The 17,246-nt window shown below is 36.7% G+C and overlaps 1 long non-coding RNA gene across 1 annotated transcript; it reads right to left on the reverse strand.

Annotated features, from left to right (window-relative positions):
- Nucleotides 1-1,413: 1,413 nt before the first annotated feature.
- Nucleotides 1,414-6,409, reverse strand: LOC115878740. Its single transcript, XR_004049594.1, has 2 exons — nucleotides 6,320-6,409; nucleotides 1,414-2,340 (listed from the first exon to the last, which is right to left on the reverse strand). It is a non-coding gene; the product is annotated as an uncharacterized LOC115878740 (long non-coding RNA).
- Between the last annotated feature and the right edge of the window lie 10,837 nt (nucleotides 6,410-17,246).

Raw genomic sequence — 17,246 nt, forward strand, 5'->3', positions numbered from 1 at the left:
GATGTCGGCGAGATCCCACGGCGCTCCTGATGAGAATACGGGAACTACAGAACCAGTCGCGGGATAGACGAGATCCTGCCTTAGTTCCAAGGATATTCGCGCCCGTATATTTGTTGTACTACCTTAACCGCTATCTGTCTCCCTTTTAATCAAAAGAAATCGGTCTTCGCGTCCACGGGATCCGGACAAAATGCCTCAACCTTGCACGTATTTTTACTTCTATAGTAGGACAGTTGACACCTTGAGCGGATACAAGTCTGGTTAAATTTTACGTACGCGCGTTTCGGACCAAGATGCCTCTACCTTGCACGTATTTTTACTTCTACAGTAGGACACGAGACACCTGGAGCGAAGATTTAACTATCTCTATCTCCCCTTATTCTATAACGCGTTAAGGCAGTAAAACAAACCGTATTAACAATAAAAAGAAAACGACCTACTCTCGATCACTTTGGCGGCTGGACTTACCTTCTTCAGAGCGGCAACGGCGGCTGGCAGCAGGGTACTTGGCAGGGCACTCCGGGCTCGAACTTCACTGTTCACGTGCGATCACACCACTGACTACCTGGCGCTCTCGCTGCCAGGGTATACTCAAACGACCCTCCCCTCCACTCGACCGGTACTGGTAGGGCCAGCTTCTCGGCTGCCGTACCGAACTATAGCGAGTAACGCCGATCAAAACTCTATTACAATATGGTCATTAAATATCTAACGCCTTTAATTCAACAGTAAGAACATTAATGAAGTTCATTACCATAATGAGTTAACAATAAAATCCATTGCCTAACCTTGTTTACAGAAAAGGTCCCTATTATTTAAAGTACAGTATACGGGTGTCCCAGAAATGAGCCCCAAAATTTATGAACTTCATTACACTCCCCTACTTCGGTTAAAAATATGAACATATATTTTTGTCAGCCACTATGCTGAAATGAAACTTCCTGTTAAAACAGCTTTTGTTTGACCAAAACTTAAGCTAACGCCCAGTATATCTCTTAAAGTCTAATAAAACAACAACAAATTCGAATGTTTATTCAGCCAAACTTAATCTAATAAAAACAAAACAAATTCGAATATTGTTTGTCAAAACTTAAACTAACGCCAGTATATCTCTTAAAGTCTAATAAAAACAACAACAAATTCAGAATGTTTATTGGGCCAAACTTAACCTAATACAACAACAATAAATTCGGATATTTACTGGGCAAGATTTCATCTAACAAAATAACAACAAATTCGAATGGTTACGGGGCAAACTTAATCTAAAACCTTGATATATCTGGGACCTGGTATCACTTTGATTATGCTTACAACTAAAAAGAAAACAACCATAAACTCGAATGTTTATTTGTCAAGTCTTAATCTAAACTTTTGTATCGTAATCATGATTAAGTTACTAAAATAAAACGACCGCAAAATCAAATGTTTATTTTCAAAATGCAAAACTTAACTAAATTACGCAATATCTTCGGTCTTCTTCAACTTGAAGATCTTCCTTCGGCGGTGTCTAGAGCTTCGACGTGTCGAGCTTGCTCCAACGGTGTTTGCGGCTTCGGTGAGTCCCTCGTTGTCCAGCGGTGTTGAAAGCTTCGGTGGGTCCCTCGTTGTCCAGCGGTGTTGAAAGCTTCGGTGGGTCCCTCGTTGTCCAGCGGTGTTGAAAGCTTCGGTGAGTCTCTCGTTGTCCAGCGGTGTTGAAAGCTTCGGTGAGTCTCTCGTTGTCCAGCGGCGTTGAAGGCTTCGGTGAGTCCCTCGTGGTCCAGCGGAGTTGAGAACTTCGGCGAGTCCCTCGTGTTCCAACGGCGTTGAACGATCCTGCAAATGGCTCAGTCATGGAGACCCGTACACCTATAACACAAATGAATTAGTTCAACTCTTCAGGCACGCAGGACAATTGGTCGCAATACATTTTCATATTTAAAAAAAACGACCAGCTGAGAGATATCTACTAAATTCCCTTAAACAAAACTTCTCTACCCTCTTTCTGTTTCCCTTTTTAATTTTAACTATCAAAAGATATAACTTGACACCCTTTTTTTTTTAAGAAAAACAAAACCCCTTAGAGAAAGTAAACAAGAAATGAAAACTTAGAATCTGATGAGTTGTAGACTGAGGACATGGTGACGACAGACTCCTGTTGCTGGACGTCCGACGTTGGTTTTCAGACGGGCCAGGACATCGGGCTTTTCTGCATGTCACTTCTCCACTTCTTCCCTGGCAACTTGTTGCTGTCTCCGCCTAGACTGGCTTCCAGACACATGGGAATGTGGGGGAGTTAACTAGCGTCAGTGTGGCTTGCAGATAGGTCCTGGCAGTGACTCATGAGTCATGAGTCGTTATAGTCTGAAAAATTCAAAATAACATCAGTTCTACAACTTCATCAGTCGGGACGGTTTTTTTTTTAGATACTGTTTAGATGCCTGTTGATCTTCCTCTTGACCAACATCCATCAGCCCAGGATTCGGAGTGATTTGAACGGGATGGTATACATCTACATTTGCAATCCTGTGATCGCACGCCGAGTGTTCCACATCTGGAACAGAACAAAAGAAATCTTCTTTGACATACACCACGTAGGTGTCCGGGTTTCCACATCGCCAACAAACATTCTTCTTTCACTGGAACTCGATCAGAGTTTTAAGCAATACATCTTTGAGTCAGAAAGCTTGTTAGTTTGACGTCTGCGGAACTCTTCTACAGGGCTTTGTAGACTCGTTTTATCGGAAGGCGACTGCCTTTAGAAACGGATGCTGACGTTGACCTTTCCTCAACTTCTCGGTTGTTTGTTCAACAGTTTTTCTTCTTGGTTCACTTGTAAACTTTCGGCGGAGCTTCGGATCAACTTAGCATTCAATCGGATCTGTCGGGTTCGTAAATCAATCTGGAAGTCATGTTTGCCCAGGAATATCCATACCAATAATCATATCCGAAACCTAAGTCTTTTTAGACTGTGGAAAACCTCATTCAGGGGACTGCTCTCCTACTTGGATTTTCATCCTAAATGCTGTGCTAATGGACTCTGTGGCACCATTAGCAAGTCTCGCTCTCCTTTACCGTGGGTTTGACAGGAATTGCCTTGGAAGTTTGGCACTGTTCTGTCAATTTCTTTCCAATATAGGAATGGGCAGCTCCAGTATCCAGGAGTGCCAAATAGTCGGTGTTCCGGTAGCGAATCTTCACAACAGGACGAATTTCTTGACGTATGATTTGTGGTAATTCTTCAACAATCTCCGTTGGTGAATAATGTTGTTCCTGGGATATTTCTGTGCGGTTTGGTTCCCGCTTTCTTGGGCTCACATGGACAATTCATAGAAAGAACACCTGTCTTTTTGCATCGGGAACAAAAGATTTTGGGCTCGGATGTGCACTGTCTGCGGAAGTGTCCTGTCTGTCCACATCTCCAACAGATTGCTTCTGAAGTCTGTTTTGCAGAGTTCGGCGCTTTATACGGATATCTTGAAACACGGGGAGTAACAGACACATATCTCTGTTTACTCTGAGACGGCGATTGGCTCTGGATAACCATCAGGTTGCTCCGGGCTCCAGCATGCTCATTTTCCAGCCTGTCTCGCCGAGGCGTATTATTCGGTCGGGGTTCGACATCGGACGGTGCATAAGTACGGGACGATCGCTGCAGTTCCTGATTAAGCAGTTCAAACTCCTTGGTTATTCTTGAGAACGATGAAATATCGTGAAAATCTCCTCTTCGGACATACTGACGAAATTCAGGTAACAAATTTCTGTACAACCACTGCAATTCTTGATTCAGAGATGCTGCCATGTCTGCGGATCAACGTTTGAAGATCAGTGATGTACGCCGTGACAGACTCGTTATGTCTTTGCACTCGACGACTTATCTTCGCCTCTAGGTTCACCTCCTCATAATTTACTGGATAATAAAAAATTTTAAATTCTCCAGTAAATTCTTCCCAGGTCCTGTAATTTACTCGGTTATTGCGGTACCAGAGCGCAGCTTCTCCTTGCAAAACTTCTGGCAAATGTGGCAATAAACGATCCGGATGTATATTCTGTGCTATACAAATTTCTTCCAGTCTCTCTAAGAATGTTACAGGGTCCGAGCGACCATTAAATGTCACCCCCATTTGTAAACTTGTATAGGATTAGTATTAAAACTATTTGACATACCTGGATTTATCGGCAGAGGGACGAGGCTGTGAAGTAAAGAGAATAGACCACCGGAGAAGGCACTACACGTCCAGCAATGTATCTACTCGAGGTTGCTGTCACTGTAGTTGTCACTGTCGTAGTGGTCAGGGGTGGCTGTAGAGCTCACTGTCGGTACAACAGCACTTCATTTCCAGGAAATCCAAAGGCTTTGTGTGACAGGCTGAGGACTCGCCTGTCCTTCTCTAATGAATCTCACTATTCTTCTTCGCATTTCCTCAACGGTCCCGGTACTATCCAATCCAAAACGCAACAGTTGTGCAGCCAGTTCAGACTTCTTCAGGGAATAAATCCACCCTGTCCTGAAATCAGATTCAGCACTCGTGCCAGACGGCGCCAGGTTCAAACCTGTATGCGACAGCGACGGTACGGCGTCGTTACCTTCAACGGAAGCACCGATCGACAAAAAATCTTCCTCAGTTTCCATATCGCTCTAGATTTCACTAGTCTTTTAACTCAGAAACACTGAGACTTTACTTGTCTCTAGAGGTACTTATGCTCGACGGTTGTTATTTTCTTTTCACCTCCCCTCACACTGTTTCAATAGCTTTCCTGCTTTTACTAGCTTTTACCCGGTTTTCCTGGTATTTTTGACGGTTTAATTTTCAAAACAATCAAGTCCCTGCTCGGGCGCCAATTTTGTAAGAGTCTCAATTTATTTTTCTTTGGTTCAGTGAAAAATAAATAGTCTTACTGGTACAGTAGAAAATTTAAATCTCTCGCGCGCCACCTCTGTTATTTATAGTGGAAGAGGTCCACGTTTCGCCAATACGGGTAGCTTTTATACAGTGGAGATACCAGGGGTGATGAAATGAAAAAAAAATAAAACACACAGTTAACTATAACATAACATTAAGGCTTTATTTAATTAATTAACTATATGCTAAATACCCCAGGAAGTTTCACGACTTTAAATTGTAATGAAAGTGAAAGAAAATTTATAATTAATGACTCGTAAAATAAAATTTACAACAATAATCGAGCACCTCTAGAGTTTTGACCGTATAATCTCGATATGCAACTCGCTGTCCGATTTAATCACGCGAATTCAAAGCGCGGTTTTGACATGACGTTCTAGTAAATAAAACGACGCGAGTTTCTAACCGGCGTCTAACTTAACGGCGTCCTAGTAAACACAGACATGTACGTACCGGAGCGATATACTATTTTATAACCCGACTTTCTAAACGTCGGCGACGTCGTTACAGACGTCCCGGGATAAACAAACGCGAGCCCTGGATCGTTCGCAGCAGAACGAAACGGCGTCCTGTGGGATAATTACGCACCCGAGCCCTGAATCGTGCGCAGTAGAACGAAACGGCGTCCTGTGGGATAGATACGCACGCGAGTCCTGGATCGTTCGCAGTAGCACGAAACGGCGTCCTATTGGGATAGATACGCACGCGAGCCCTGAATCGTTCGCAGTAGGACGAAACGGCGTCCTGTGGGATAGATACGCACGCGAGCCCTGAATCGTTCGCAGTAGGACGAAACGGAGTCCTGTGGGATAGGTACGCACGCGAGCCCTGAATCGTTCGCAGTAGGACGAAACGGAGTCCTGTGGGATAGGTACGCACGCGAGCCCTGGATCGTGCGCAGTAAAACGAAACGGCGTCCCGGTTAGTCGCCTGGATAAGCACAGTCCACACCGCCCGGTCAGGACCACCTCGGGATGTCGGCGAGATCCCACGGCGCTCCTGATGAGAATACGGGAACTACAGAACCAGTCGCGGGATAGACGAGATCCTGCCTTAGTTCCAAGGATATTCGCGCCCGTATATTTGTTGTACTACCTTAACCGCTATCTGTCTCCCTTTTAATCAAAAGAAATCGGTCTTCGCGTCCACGGGATCGGACAAAATGCCTCAACCTTGCATCGTTATTTTTACTTCTATAGTAGGACAGTTGACACCTTGAGCGGATACAAGTCTGGTTAAATTTTTACGTACGCGCGTTTCGGACCAAGATGCCTCTACCTTTGCACGTATTTTTACTTCTACAGTAGGACACGAGACACCTGGAGCGAATTTAACTATCTCTATCTCCCTTATTCTATAACGCGTTAAGGCAGTAAAACAAACCGTATTAACAATAAAAAGAAAACGACCTACTCGATCACTTTGGCGGCTGGACTTACCTTCTTCAGAGCGGCAACGGCGGCTGGCAGCAGGGTACTTGGCAGGGCACTCTGGGCTCGAACTTCACCGTTCACGTGCGATCACACCACTGACTACCTGGCGCTCGCTGCCAGGGGTATACTCAAACGACCCTCCCCTCCACTCGACCGGTACTGGTAGGGCCAGCTTCTCGGCTGCCGTACCGAACTATAGCGAGTAACGCCGATCAAAACTCTATTACAATATGGTCATTAAATATCTAACGCCTTTAATTCAACAGTAAGAACATTAATGAAGTTCATTACCATAATGAGTTAACAATAAAATCCATTGCCTAACCTTGTTTACAGAAAAGGTCCCTATTATTTAAGTACAGTATACGGGGTGTCCCAGAAATGAGCCCCAAAATTTATGAACTTCATTACACTCCCCCTACTTCGGTTAAAAATATATGAACATATATTTTTGTCAGCTATGCTGAAATGAAACTTCCTGTTAAAACAGCTTTTGTTTGACCAAAACTTAAGCTAACGCCCAGTATATCTCTTAAAGTCTAATAAAACAACAACAAATTCGAATGTTTATTCAGCCAAACTTAATCTAATAAAAGACAGCTAAAGAAAGAGAAGAAAATCAGATATACATGGATTCGAGACGGTAACGTATATATCAGGAAAACAGAAACAAGCGACAAAATAAAAATCAAACAGTTGGCAGATATCGAAAAATTAGACCAATAAATATAAAATAATAAAAACAAAAAATAACATAACAACGACCGCCATAGATGATAACATCATAATGCAAAAAACATAAGAAGCATTAGAAACAAGTTTGAAGAAATTGAAACCTTTCCCAAAAATAAAAATTATCCGAAATCATTGCACTCACAGAAACATGGTTATCACCAGAAGAAGAACACCTATATAACATTAATGGCTATAATGCAATATTTAGATCGCGCCAAACGAGAGGAGGTGGAATACTAATATATCTTAAACATGGAATAGAATATAAAGAAAAAATAAAAGCATCATAAATAAAATAGAAATAATAACAATCGAACTAGTACAAGAAAAAATAACAATCACCCTTATATATACGCCTCCTCATGTAGATTTTACGAAATTAGAAAACACTTTGATTAATAATAATTGTAAATAAGAAGAAAAGTCATATCATCATGGGAGATTTCAATATAAATATAATGGAAAAAAATACTCTGATTGACAACTACTACAACATATATCGAGAACGATCTTACAAAAATCTGAATAAAAAGAAAACATGCGCATACACTCGTTATAATGAACATTCTAACAACTCCATACTCTGATCATGTTATCATTAAATATTAAAGATAAGTCCATTAAAATGAACATTATCTCCACTAATATATCTGATCACAATTTAATTAATGTAACACTAGAATCAAAAATAACCAAAGGATCTACATATACACAATTTGAAATAATAAAACGAAATATTCAAAAAATAAAACAAAATGATCTCCGAACTCAAGACCGATAAAATTAAATCTTATGAAGAACTGTCAAAAACTATAGAAAAAATTATAGACCGAAATATAAACATTATTAGAATAAAAAGAAAAGATGATTGTCCATGGATAACTCAAAATATTATAAAAGAAATAAGAAAGAGAAATAAACTTTATAAGAAACACCGAAAATACCCAAATAACGAACTTCTAAAAATAAGATATATCGAACAAAAACAATATACATTAGCCCTTATAAAAATGACGAAAAAACAATATTTCAGAAGAAAATTTAATGAAAATAAAAATGACAGCAGAAAAACTTGGGAATTCATTAATAAGCAAATACACCCCAATAAAAATGTCAATACTATTAAAGAAATTACCAAAAATGATGGAATAAATAGTACTGATCCAAAAATTATAGCAAATGAATTAAATAACTATTTTACTACAGTAGGGAAAATGTTAGCTGAAGAACAAATATTAAAAAGCAAAGGAATACCTAAAACAACAACTACTAAGAAAACTTAGGACAAATGCTACATTAAACAAATAAAAGAAGAAGAAATGGAACAAATGATTAATGAACTAAAACGAAACAGAGCACCAATATACTCAAAGATAACAAGAAAACTTTAATACCAATACTCCTAAAACTAACAAATGACATATTAAATTCAGAAATATACCCACAATACCTAAAACAATCCACAATAATCCCTATATACAAAAAAGACAAAAAGAACGAAACACAAAATTACAGACCAATTACTTTATTATCAGCATTGAACAAAATACTAGAAAAATGTTTACATAATAGAATGTCAGAACACGCAACACAAAATAAAATAATAAATGCAGCACAATATGCTTTCCAGAGAAATTCAGGCACGAGCTCAGCTGTATATGACTTGATTGAAAACATAAAAAAATGCATAGAAAAGAAACACAGTATTTTTTGATATGAAAAAAGCATTCGATACTGTCAGTAAAGAAAAACTCTTGGAGAAACTCATTTCATATGGATTTGGTAATTACATCAACTTAGTAAAAAGTTATTTGAAAAAGAGACCCCAGAAAACAAAAGTCGGAGACATAGATAAGACAAAAGTAGTATAGCTCCATATGGCCTACCACAAGGCGGCAACTTGCCACCATTACTATACATTCTATGTACTAACGATTTATTTGAACAAAATTTTTTTGGTAGAATGTTTGCGTATGCTGACGATTTATGTATGGTGTATTCTGACAAGGATTACAATAATTTACAAGTGAACTTAAATAATGACCTGAAGAAATTTGAAATGTGGTGCTTCAACAAAACACTAACTATAAATGAATCCAAAACAGAATTTATAAGATTTAATACAAAAAAGCAAACAAAAGACTTAAATATAATTCTAAACGAGCAAAAAATAAAAGAAATATCTGAAGTCAATTACCTCGGCATTAAAATCCATAACAATTTAAAATGGGACACACATATAAATAGTTTAAAAAAAGAAAACGCCAGAACAATTGCCACACTCCTGAAACTTAAAAACATAATACCACCAAATATGAAGAAACCAATATATCATGCATTATTTTCATCAAGGAATATATATATTTAATTAATACTTGGAGTAATACAACAGAAAAAAACTTAAACATGCTACAAAGACAACAAAATAAAATACTAAAAATATTATTTAACCTAGATAAACTAACACCAACAGAAGAAGTATACCAAAAAACAAAAGAATTAAACATAAGACAATTAATAAAATATCATAATATATTACTTTTACACAAAATCAAATATAAATTAATAAAAACAAATATTTCTCTAAAAATTAACAAACACACACTTACGAAACTAGAAGAAAATCAGACATCAGAACAGCCAAGAGAATTAAAAAAAAACTTTCACAAAAACTAACAACAGAAACTAGCACAATATATAATATGTTACCAAAAGAATTAACACAATTAAATTATAAAAATTTTAAGAAAAAAATTAAAAACATGATATTTGAGAAGAGCGTATAAACGTAGACGACATAGACCAATTTATAAAAAAAAGAACAATGCCTTCGATAACACCTACCCAAGGAGAGTCTTAAAAGTCTTCAAACTGTTGCAGATGAAGAAGGACGCAACCAACAACTGCCACGAAGATAAAGATTAACAATATAATTGAATTGTATATATATTTTTTTAAACAGTTGTATATATTTTAATTAATAAACGGTTTATAAATAATTGTCTTTTTCTAATTTTTAAATAAATAATAAAGCCTGGAAGGTTTTAACTACCAAGCGAGTTATCCAATATAAAAAAAATAACAATATTCAGTTGCTATTTAATTAACTCCCGATTTATGCAGGGAGTACGTTCCTTGAAAAGACCGCTTATATTGAAACTACCCTTTTTATTATATGAACTGTATAGGGTGTCCCATTTTGGTTGAAATCATACGGTATCTCAGTTACTATAGTAAAGATAGGAGAATGCGGTTTGCACAAACTTGTCACATTTTTTGTGAAACGAAAGATGCTGTTAACAAAATTTTCATAGCCCTTTTCATTTCTGAGCTACAGGGTCTTTTCAAAAATTTTAAAATTTGGGAGAGCCCTTATATCTCCATTATTGTGGATGATATCGAGAAGGTGAAAACTGATTCTTGCAGAACTTTTTACGTAGAATACAGTGGCGTAGTCTATTTTTCTAAAAAAAAAGTATTTTTGAAAATATGAGAACTAAAGTTATGTTTTTCAAATAAAACACCCTGTATATTTATAAATCATATGATCCGTCTTGCTATGAACTTCTCAAAAATATATCACGCAATATTTATTTTCTCTATTTACTGCAATATTATTTGAAATATATTATTTTTTATTAGTAGGCCGTGATAAATAACAAAAAAGTCAAAATGGAATTTACTAAAATAGGCAAACACATATTAAAATTTTATTTGAGATTGATATATTTTACTTTTGACTTTTGAACTGTTACCACTGAATCTCTAAAGATATTTTTAATTTTTTAGAACGGAATTTATTAAAACGGGATGGGTTTGCAAATATCTAAAAGCTTGCATTATTAAAGCAGTTTTCAGGTGTTTGACATTGTTGTAGTTTCCACGATATATTTTATATTTCAAAATTCCTCAAAATCAAAAATCGAAAACGGACAAATCCTGGAATCAGGAGGCCATCATATGGGTCCATTGGTTGTAGGTATTCATTGATTTGAGGAATAATAATTTCACAATATTCTAAAATTTTCAAAGTTGTGAAGGGGAGCTCCATCTTGCTGAAAGTATATTTCCCGTAAATTAGCTAAAGGAATATCTAAAAGTTCCGGTACGATAGCTTCCAACATTTACAACTAGCGATAGAGAATTAAGTTTCCCTTAATATATAAAGAATTTATTAGCGGCACCCAAAATAAAACAAAAGACAGATAGCAGTATACTTTTAATATAATTCTTTAATTTCTTTTATTATCAATCATGGCCTACTAATAAATATGATATTTTAATAAAAACTCTTAAATATTGAGTTTATAGCAAGTCAGATCATATAATTTATAAATATACAAGGTGTTCCATTTAATAAAACATATCAGATCATATCTTTAAAAATATTCTTTTCGTAAAATAACAGACTACTCCACTGTATTCTTAAGTAAGAAGTGCTACAATAGCCGGTTTTCACCTTCTCGATACCTTTAAAAATAACAGAGATACAGGAGGTGCCCAAATTGCAAAATTTTCAAAAAGACCCTGTAGCTCAGAAACAAAGAGGGCTATGGAAATTTTGTTTACGGCATCTTCCATTTGACAAAAAAGTGGGAGAGGTTTGTGCAAAGCGCACCCTTCTATCTTCACTAATAACGGAGATACCGTATGATTTCAACCAAAATGGGACACCATGTACAAGGTTACCCTGTATAAGTTTTTTCCATGAGAAAAAATTGTATTTTAGAGATTTTTTAAATTTTCAGTTAAAACATATTTTGATAATATGGCAATTAGAAAATGCAATCCCGCAAATGCTGGATCCCGGGATCCCTCTGAGATTCCGCGGGATCAAAGTTTACGGGAATTACCGTGCGGGATCCGCTCTCAATTAAGATCAAACCGCTTCGTTCCTAGCCGATGCGACGATGTTCGGAAACCGGGGGATTCCCCTTACGGCTTGGTCATTAAAAATAAGAGAAACAAATAGGTTAGCTGTTAGATTTCTTTCTGGCGTATGTGCGTAAGTAAAGAAAATCGTTTAACTAGTACTTGTGGACAATTTCGTCAAATAAATTGCCGGACCAGGGGCGGATACAGACGGCGGATTTATTTTAGGGGGGGCCCAAAATAAGAAGTAATGTAGAATATGCTTTTTAGGGCGCCATTTTTAACAAAAAAAAGCCTAATATTTAACACAATTTACAGATTTTAGGGGGGGCCCGGGCCTCATGGCCCCCCTCTGTATCCGCCACTGTGCCGGACAGAATTATCGGGACAAGCAAAATTTTAGGGTAGAATTTTAGAATTTAGAATAAGTGGGAGGGGGGTTAATCTCTGCGACCTTAGAGATCTATTGTGTCCCCCTTTCTTGAGTTATAACTCATCGTACAGTCCCAGGACTTCCTACGGAGACCCGTGTCCTTCACAGTCGAGGAGCTACGACCCAGGCCGGGTAGACGAAACGGTAGCTTGTGTCGCCTGTTGGGTTTAGAGGTAGGAGGTAGGTTCCCGACCCTTGGAGGAGGTGGTAACTTGTATGCCAGTTGCGGAGGATGGTCTCACGCAAGTGTCAGCCACCTCTCCTGTAGTTCTCTTTGGGATTGGCCCCTTGGAACTTTCATTGTTACTGTTCCCAGTGTTGCTGGGGGGTTGCCCCACAGCTTCACCGGTGATGTTTTTATTACTATTATTACCACATCTCATAGTGTTCCCATGAGTCGCTAGGGACAGTCGGTCCACTTCTACAGAGCCCCATAGAGCACGTAGAAGTAAGGGGTAAAATACAATGGGGTGCCCCAAGGTTGAGGCTGTCCGTAGCCCCGCCCGGTATCGTTATATGTCTTGGTGCAATTCCCTGGCCACGACACTACAGTCAGGGACAAGACGATGAGTGAGATACTTCTTAGACCAAGCCAAGTGCTAGGGGGATTCCCCCCAGCACCTGACCAGGGGCTTCCCCACCAACGACAAGGTCTTGCATCTCCTAGGGGAAGAAATTTTAGGGTAAATTTACAGTTGAATATCTCTTGAACTAAAAAAGATTTTGGGATGCGGTTTGGACCAGGTTTTAAGCTTTGATTAAGATTAAGATGCTTTGGTTTTCGAAAATATATTTAGCGAATTCTCGTATACAGGATGTTTTATATGAGTGTGAAAATTTCGTCAAGAATCTTTTTTACCGCAAATTTACAATTTTTAAAAATCGATATTTTTACCAAGTACGATAATCTGTATTGAAATTAGAAAAAAACAATTTCATCGGTTTTTTAATTTTTTTTTGTTTTAAGGAAAATACGACATTTTTTCGAAAAATATGCATTTTTAGTCATATGTATGGCCCTAAATGGTACAAAAAGCTTTGTACGTTCTGCATATGCCAAAAAATTATTGATATAGAGTGTATCTAAAAGCAGACAACTAACGCAAGTTAAAAAAAAAACTTCAACATTAGAATAATATTTTTATTTATAAAGTAAGTAGATAAATTTTAAGTTTATTTAATATTAAATATATTTTTTGAACACCCTGTATACATCGGTCCAAATTTCTGTACAACTAGTTTAAGATACACGCTATATCAATATATTGTGGGCCTATGCAAAATGTACAATGCCTTTTGTACCATTTAGGATCATATGCATGACTATTGTTTACAGTCTCGCAATTTTGCGGATCCGCGGGATTGATTGCTTTAATCCCGCGGGTTTGCGGAATTGAGATTTTGGTGCGGAATTGCATTCCCTAATGGCAATATTAGGTAGTAGCTTAAATTTAGTGAAAAGAAAAAATAGTGGTTTCCAAAATTTAAATTTTTCTGAAAGTTTCTATAACTCTCTTTTTATCGAGATAGAGGATGTAGAATGTAGAAGGATGTAGGATGAGTGGGAGGGGGCTTAATCACAGCGACCTTACAGCTTACAGATATATTGTGTCCCCCCCCCCTTATTGAGTTATAACTCATCATACAGTTCCAGAGCTTTGACAAAAGCAAGGATCTGGGACGGTTTTACAGAGGGTAGTGCTCTATCTTCAATATCAGTTGTACCAAAGTTTATGACACGAATGGTTGTCGTCTCGGCTCACTCAGTGATGAGGTGTTCTGGTGTTTCCCCATTTTTCCCATAGAATCTGCATTCGCCGTTTTTTCTTAGCTTCAATCTACTGTGGTGTTCATTGAGGAGACAGTGTCGTGATAATCCTAAGATTATTCTTAATTGAGTCAAGAAAAAATTCTTCTTCTTGGTCGTAAGTCGTTAGAAACTTCGTTGAGTGTCTCAAACCGTTGCTCGGTTCCTATGCTCGGTTCCCATTGCAGTTTACGGATGGAGCCTTCCCAGTTCTTGACAGCTTTTAGTTGGTTTCCACTTGGGAAGCAGAACGGTTCTGGACCAGTTAGTGGAGTGTTTGCTCCTTTTCTAGCTAGATCATTTGCTTTCTAATTACATACCTTCTATCCCCTGGTGAGCTGGCACCCTGGACACAAGATGTCAAAATTGTCTATTTTTTAAAAATTTTTGGTTTATTTGAAATTTGGTAAGGTCGTACATCAGAAGAAAAGGAATTGTTTAAAATAAAACTGGTTTAAAACCGTTTTTCTCCAATTTTTTTCTTTAGAAAAAGCCATAATAAATTAGATATCGTTATATTTTTTTTAGCCGACCATACTTGGGCTCAAAAAAACGACAAAAAATACAACACCATATGTATATTATTATTTTTGGCTTCCTTTCTGATCACTTTACATAATCCTAAGATATTATTAAATATATTTCACTAGTTTCAAAAATATTAATAACTAAATAAAAAAGAAGTGTTTGCATCCTTTTTATCAAAATTATTAAAAATACAAGAAATTTTCTGAAATCAAAACTATACTAAATCTTTACTATAGTTGGTCTTTACTTACTTTGCTATAAATGTCATAATCTTAAACCATACAGGGTATTATATTTTTTCTTGGTTTCTTTTTTTAATAAAACACCTTGTATATTATTCCTTTGTTAGATGGAGAAGTAAAAAATAGAATTGTATTTGAAGTATTTTTGTAGTATGTTGTATTTTTGTAATATAAGTATTTTTGAAGTATACATATGGCTCTTTCAACGATAAAATACCAGACTGATATTGACACAAGGATACAGATTTTGAAATAGTTTGAATATAAAAAATGTTCATTTTTTTAATTCTACATCTAATAAAGGATACATGTAAAAAATTGGAGCCGGGAGGCACGTATAGACGCCCATACTAAAATATGTTAATAAAAAGTTGGTAGGTAGTTCTTTTAATTTCAAAGTAAAGGAATTTTTCCAATTTTGGTTCGCGGTTATTTCCCCTATCCGCCACCTGGAGTCGCGTCCGATGGGAGTTTGTTTACCTACAATAATATTAATAAGTAAGTATTTATTATTTTATCAAGAACCGAAATGAAGTAGTATCTGCTGGCGGAAGGAATGCATAATGTTACTAGTGATTTTATTTTGTGAGGACAATTGCTTGTTGGCCTGAAGGGTTTATGCTCAAAGATATCCAAATAGGAATCTTCCTGATAAGCGTTCCTTTGAAAAACTACTTTTCCTATTTCGCAGAGCTGTTGAAAAACCTATTAGGCAGAAACCTGTCGTTGGAAGTGAAGAAAATGAATTTGCCTTAATGGTTCTTTTATAGAAAATCCAATATATCTACAAGTCAACGTAATATAAATCAAAGAACTACTTCCTTATTTTTCTTGACAAAATAATAAATGCTTGCTTATTAAACTGTTGTAGGTAAATTAAATAAAAAGTAAACTGTTATAAATTTAAATAAAGTCCATAAACTAATGTCGATTTTGAAAATAGCTACTAAATGTCACTAGAAAATTGCCGTGGCGACACCAGCCATCTTGATTACAGTTTTATTGAAAAATCGCTTTTTATTCAAAATCTGAGCCAGATAGGTATAGGAAACCCTAGTATAGTTTGAAAGAGTATTTAAATTTGCTTCGACTTATTTAAAAAAATACATAGTGTTGCATTTGAAATAACGAAGTTTTTATGTAAAATTGATAGTTAAAATAGACCAGCAATTTCTGATACCCCTGTATACATTTAAGGAAGCAATCAAATTTTTTAGTAAGTTTATTTCTCTGGCTTAAAAGTCAGCACCAGAATTAATTCTGAAAAGTAATGTACAAGGTGTTGACAAACCTTTTTATTATAGCATACATATTTAAATATCTCAAAAACCAAAGCTTTTAGACATATTAAACCCTTATAATAAATGCCTTATTTTACGTCCAAGAATCCAAAAATTAAGTAAAATACCGGGTGTTCCATAAGAAAAAATATAACTTTGGTATGGATCTTAGTTCTGACTCACCCTGTATACTTCAAAATAATTTTAAATTGTGCACATTGCCTCCCCACATATACCCATAAAATATTTTGTTTCTACATTTTTCCATTTTCGTATAATCAACCGAGGCGAATGAGGAGCGCCACCCTGTATATGTCGAATAAAAGCTGTGTCTATGAAAGAGTTGCCGCAAATAGGGGTTGTCACGGTTCAAAGTCGTTCCTAATACTTTATACGGACCCGGCAACAGTGCATCGGGCATCTGTAGCTCCTATAATAAAAAAAAACTTAGGAATTTTGTATAGTGCCAATCTAAAGTATGAGTTAGCATCTATTTCAGAAAAATATTTTAACTTCTACAGGGTGGGGCAACGGCCCAGCTACGTCGAAACACCAGTTCCAATTAGAACACCGAAGTTAAGCGACGTAAGGCGATACTAGTGTATGGACGGATGACCGCTTCGAAACTCTGTATCATGCTGTTGTACAATAAAGGCAAAAGTGTAAAATCTATTGACACACACTGCTCATTCACGCCCACGCCGCACAGTGGATCGAGTATATGGGAGCAGTTGGACATTTACTTTTATTTTCATATTTTTATGAGTACTTTGTTAAGAATTATTTTATTCGATTAAAATTATTAAAATATACTATAAGCATAAAATTAAAGTAAAATATAATTGTTTTTTTATAGATTTTCTGGATTCTGAAGGATTAATTGAACATGAACTTTTAGTATCTAATTTATGTAGGGTATCTAAACTAATTTTCTAAGAAACACACTTTTTCAATTGACTCTCAATATGACATTTATAATTTCTGTTGTAAAATCTTAATTAATGTTTATTTTACAATACAAGATGGCGGATTCAAA

This window comes from Sitophilus oryzae, unplaced genomic scaffold (genome assembly GCF_002938485.1).
Source record: "Sitophilus oryzae breed Bouriz unplaced genomic scaffold, Soryzae_2.0 scaffold_1063_pilon_pilon, whole genome shotgun sequence".
In the NCBI taxonomy this organism is placed as follows: domain Eukaryota; kingdom Metazoa; phylum Arthropoda; class Insecta; order Coleoptera; family Curculionidae; genus Sitophilus; species Sitophilus oryzae.